We start from the raw sequence: 6,000 nt of genomic DNA, 5'->3' as shown, positions 1-6,000 counted from the left end.
GCCCCCAGCACCCCCGCCAACTTGTCCCAGGGCCAACACGGAGGAGGTAAATCACGGGCGGCTACTAGCTTTTGGAATAATGACTAGCACATAAGGTAAAGATGGTAACACTTCATGCGCTAGCCACTAGAACCATCCGAGGGGACAATGAATTCAAGATTCATCATCAATTAACACAAATTATTCGGATAATAGAATGAACCAAAATCAATTAGCTTGATTGGGGGCAAATCTATGACTTTTCATGAAGATTCTTAATCGATTAGCTCAGTTAATCGATTTAGTGATTTGGCAACGAATCTTTAATTTGTCACCAATTTGGCGATGAATCTAGGTTTCGTCGCTAAATTGGAGACAAATTCAAAGTTCATCGCCAATTGGCATAAATTATTTGGATTACAAAATGACTCGGAATCAATTGGGGGCAAATTTGTAACTTTTTGCGAAGCTTCTTAATCAATTAGCTCAATTGATCGATTTAGTGATTTGGAGACAAATCTTGAATTCGTCCCCAAATTGGCGACAAATTCAAGATTCATCGCCAATTGACATAAATTATTAGAACTACAGATGACTCGGAACTGATTGAACAATTGATTGGGTAATCAATTGGGGGAAAATCTGTTACTTTTCGCAATACTTCTTAATTGATTAGTTCAATCGATCGATTTAGCGATGGAGATTCGTTGTCAATTGGCATAAATTATTCTGATCACAAAATTACCCGAAATAGATTGGACAATCAATTTAGGGCAAATCTATGACTTTTCGCAAAGCTTCTTAATCAATTAGCTCAATCGATTACCAAAACAAATCCATTATTCATCCCCAAATTGACGGTGAATTATGAATTCATCGCCACATTAGGAAGGAATCAAGAATTTATCGCCAATTTGGCGACAAATCCATTATTCATCACCAAATTTAAAGAATTTCATTGGCGAAAATCTTTAAAATTGGTGATGAATTTAGAATTCATCCCTAATTTGATGACTAATTCTTTATTCATCGTAGATCTGGCGACGAATCCAAAATTCCTCTCCAAATTATGGATGAATCCTATATTCGTCGTCAATTGGCGACGAATTTTGTCGACAAATTTTTTTAGCGACAAAAATTGCGATGAAATTCTTTTATTGTTAATTTATGGACAAAATTTTTATTTTGCAAATTCCGTTACTAATTTACGATAATTACTTATTTCGTTGTAAAATTCATTATAAATTTTTGACAAAAATAATTAGTCGTAAATATTCACCACTAAATTAATATTTTTTTTTAGTGCCAAGATCTATTGAGGCAAATCCTCGTATAGGCTGGTCAGATCCTCTGGACCGCATTTGCGGCCCAAAGAATGCTCCCTATGCATGTATTAGTGGGGATATATGGTCCCCATTTGTAAAAAAGGTGGGAACCATGCATCCCCACCAATGCATGGAAAGGGAGCATCCTCTGAACCGTAAAAAGCGGTCCAGAGGATCTCCTCCGCTCGTATAGGTACTAACTAGTAACTGCGATCAATATTATATTGTAGTAATTATATATTTTCGCTGCTATAATATAGATTATTCATTTTTGATCATATTAATCAATATTATAATGGAAATTTACCAAATCACGCACCTAGACATCTTAATTGATCAAAAAGCGTATACTACTTTGGTATTTACCAAAAGACGTACTTTTTCAAGTGCACTTCCCTTTTTATCCTTCTGACAAATCAAACTTTTTTTTTGTCGTTTTTCTTTTCTCCCTCTTCTCTTTTCTATCTCCTCTTTCATCAACGACATTTAAAATTTAGTTAATTTTTTTATAACATTTTTAATACATTTAGAGAAGCTAAAATAAACTATGAATAGTAAATTTGAACTCCTTGCAACATCAGAATCCACAGGAACTGAAATGGGTGTAATCTGAGGTCTCTAGGTCCATCAGTGGGTTTCGGTCAAAACCCACTTATGGACCTAGAGAGCTCTGATTGCACTCATTTCAGTTTCTATGGATTCCTAGTATTGCAAGGAGTTCAAATATGCTATCCATTGTTTATTTTGACTTTTAAAAGGTGTTAAAATATAAGAAGAAAGAATCAGCAAAAAAATTTCATATCAGGCCCACGTTGGGCCTGATATGATTCATATCAGGCCTAACGTGGAGCCTTTTTGCTTATTCTTTCTTCTTATATTTTAACACCTTCTACAAGTCAATATAAATAATGGATAGTATATTTAAACTCCTTGCAACATCAGGAATCCACAGGCACTACAACAAATATGACTTTCCTCGGCGCGCAATTATGTTATCCGCAGCGCGCATCGCATGCTGCACAACTCCATGCTGTTAAAAGTCAGAACACATTCGCGGCATGCGGCTGCACGCTGCGGAAAAGTGCATTCACAGCGTGCAATTGCACACTGCGATAAATTGCATTTGCAGCGCGCAGCTACACGCTGTGGTTAATATTATTCGCAGCATGCGACCGCGCGCTGTCGTTAAATGTATATAAAATAAAAAAAAAAAATCACACGTAATTATCAATATCGTACAATTATAACTAAAGGAATAATTGTGTTACAGGCATAAGAAAATAAAGAAAATAAATATCATATAATTTTTATTTATCTAATAATCATTTTACAAAACTCATAAATTTCTCTATATCGACTACAAAACTCATAAATTTCTCTATATCGACTACAAAACTCATAAATTTCTCTAAATCGACTACAAAACTCATGAATCACTAACAATCAAAGACTTCATCATCAACAGTATTTCAACACTACATCAATCTAATATGCATCCAATAGTATTCCACTAGCCGCTAGTGTTTGTGCTGCTCTCAAGACTTCCATCTTAACCTTCATCTTATCTAGGAGTTTCTGGACAAGAGACATAGAAAAACAATATTCAGCAAGACCCAATGAAGTGGATAAACAAACAAGAAATAGAATGAAAATATTAATTTAGAAATTGTTTGATAAAAAAATAGAAAATTATGACAAACATAATCACAATATTAGAAAAATGATTTGGGAATTATATTGACTTGGGATATAACTGATTAGATCACTAAATAAGAAAGATGACTTTAAAACAAAAAAAAAATGCATTATACAAAGAAAAACACAACACTTGGACATTTTTTTATATATTATGGAAGTACATGTTGTTTGGAACCACTAATAACAAAGTTGCTTGCCACCAACTTCTTGGATAAAATTATCTCAAGATTAAGAGAAAAAGGGATGAAGAAACATAGAGAAGTTAACTAAATTATTTCTTAGTTACTGGATAATATTTTCTAAAACAATGCTAGAATTAACTAATTTTTATAAGATCAAAGAAGATTTATGTGTTCCACTGATTATGCTGATTAACGCAAGGGTAAAAACTTCTTGTCAAATAATTATATAATAGATCACTGCAAAGAAACATAGAAACCTACTTAATAGGGAAATTAAACCAAAATAGGGACTAAAAAAAGAAAGTTATAAATAGTGACTAAACCTAAATAGGGACCACAAAGAAATCTAAATAGGGACTAAAATAAAGTTATTACAAAACCAGATATTGCTTCAATAGGATACACAATAGTATATCAAAAATTGAAAATGATTCATCTTCAGATAATATATATAATCAATCTTTTGAAGTAATTTTTTTATATCGAAAATAAAAATGTGTTATAAAAAAAATAAAAATAACTGAGAAAGTCTGTAATATCCAATGAACCAATATTCATTTCCTTGAATAATGCAACTACACCTGTGTTTATCACCAAATAAAGAAAAGATATAAGCGACACTTCTCTAAGAAATATTTCAACACCTGAACAAACACCAAAATGACAATTTCTAGAGAGTAAAAACATTTGAATTGATTATTCTAGAGCTTCAACTGACATAGTTGTTCTTTTTTAACACATAAAAGAATGAACCAATAGACATGATTAACGTTGCTAAGCAGTGCCACACACTAAAAATAATTAACACTTACATTCCAACTTCAGGTATAATTTATGACAAACACTTTGAAAAAAATCTTGAATCTCTCTTTTTTCAAAAGGAAGTATACTTTTGTTAAAAGAAGAAGAGCTTTGCACAACGCCAACTATCAAAATTCCAACTCTATGAAGCAAAATAATACAACTGGAAGATTAGTGTGTCAACAAATAGAAAACCAGGATCTAGGAAGATCATACCACTGTTGTTGCATCTTCTCCGTGTTTAAGTTCCTATAAAACAAAATTGAATTAAACAAATATATGGATGTACTAAAAATATTGTTATCAAAGAAAACAATAGTTGTAAACACTGGGTCAATGGGTCCTCTCCATCATAGTCATGAAACATGATAAGTTTTATAGTTCATTAAAATAGGCAAAAATAAAAACAGATAACAGAATAAGTTGTCACAGAGCAGAAATGATAAGTTTTATAGTTCTCGTGTTGCCATTTAGATCATAAGCATACCTTTTCCCTCTTATTTAACTATAATTCCTTGATTTTCCCTCTCCTTTTTCTTCAAATCCTATATGAAAACACAAAACTATGAAAGCATTGCAGAAAAAATACTCTTAACAAGAACTACATAGGTACATCAAACAAGCACTGATTATGACATCAAGAAGATGCAATCTTTATAACAAACATTTTTAACCATTTTAGAGAAATCCTGGATTCGATCAAATCTAGTAGAAGCAATTTTGTTTAAAAGGATCCACAAACAACTTGATCGAAGAAAACTGAAGGTTTTCGTTCATACAATCACCTAAAGAAAAGTAGAAGAGAGACGAAATCAAAAGTGAAACCTTTTTGAGCGTTTATGAATTGCAGAAACTGCATCAATGGATTCTCTTGCTGCAGCTGTGAACTTCGTCATTCCAATTCCTGCAACATAAATACATCGATGATGAAACAACAACATCAAAGGAAGGAAGAAGAATGAGAAGCCAAATGCGTGGAGGAAACAACCAAACTAACCAAAATGATTCGTGAAACAGTTCAACCACCAAACTCCTTCTCAATCCAAATGACCATTCTCTTTATTAATATCCACCATGGCAGCAACTTGTATGCTGAACAGAAGGTCACCTTGCACTACAAGCCAAAATCAAGCATGTGACTAACTTGTTTAGTGGAGAGCTTTGGACGAAAGGGCTTCAGATGAGAGGGCTTCGCCGGAGAGCTCTTCGTCTGAGAGAGGATGGGCAGAGATGTTTGGCAGAGAGGAGTTTAGGGTTGCGGCAGAGAGGTTTTGGCGGAGGGAGTTCACGTGAGGAGAACTTCGGCAGAGAGGGCTTCGGTGGAGAGAGTTAGCATGAGGAGGAGGGCTTCGGCTGAGAGGGCTTCGGCTGAGAGGATTTAGCCGGAGAGGGGTGGGCAAAAATGTTGGCGGAGAGGAGATGCGGCAGGGAGGTTCCGGCGGCAGGAGCTACGCGTGAGGAGGTGGTCGCGAATTTAGGTTTTGGGCGTGAGGAGCTATTTCGGGCATGAGGATATGATTCACGGGCAAATGAGGATGCGCGGAAAAATATTCACGGAGGTTTGTTTCAGCGCGAAAATTTTTGATTAAATATTTAAAAAATTTTAAAGATTATTAACGGCGCATATTGCATGCTGCTAATATTTTATAGTATTTATTTATAACATACATTTTTGTATGCCATTATTTATATATATAATAATTATTAACAGTGCGTGGAGCGCGCTGTTAATATTAAATTTTAACAGCGTACTTTGCACGTCGTAGAAAAGTTTATTAACAGCGTACTTGTTTTGCACGCTATCATTTATAATATTTATTCACGGCATACATTTTTGTATGCCATTATTTATATATATAATAATTATTAATAGCGCGCTACGCGCGCTGTTAATATTAAGTTTTAACAGCGCACTTTGCACGACGTAGAAGAGTTTATTAACAGCGTACTTTTTCTGCACGATGTCATTTGTATCAATATTATACTATCCGCAGCACACATAATTAGGCACGCCG

General features: G+C 34.2%; 1 long non-coding RNA gene across 1 annotated transcript; it reads right to left on the bottom strand.

Moving 5' to 3' along the window:
* Positions 1 to 2,657: 2,657 nt before the first annotated feature.
* LOC122016262 lies at positions 2,658 to 5,516 on the bottom strand. Its single transcript, XR_006121097.1, has 5 exons — positions 4,983 to 5,516; positions 4,811 to 4,889; positions 4,473 to 4,530; positions 4,202 to 4,234; positions 2,658 to 2,879 (listed from the first exon to the last, which is right to left on the bottom strand). It is a non-coding gene; the product is annotated as an uncharacterized LOC122016262 (long non-coding RNA).
* Positions 5,517 to 6,000: the final 484 nt, after the last annotated feature.

The sequence above is a fragment of the Zingiber officinale genome, chromosome 8B (genome assembly GCF_018446385.1).
Source record: "Zingiber officinale cultivar Zhangliang chromosome 8B, Zo_v1.1, whole genome shotgun sequence".
Lineage (NCBI taxonomy): Eukaryota > Viridiplantae > Streptophyta > Magnoliopsida > Zingiberales > Zingiberaceae > Zingiber > Zingiber officinale.
This window is presented reverse-complemented; position numbering and strand designations above follow the sequence as displayed.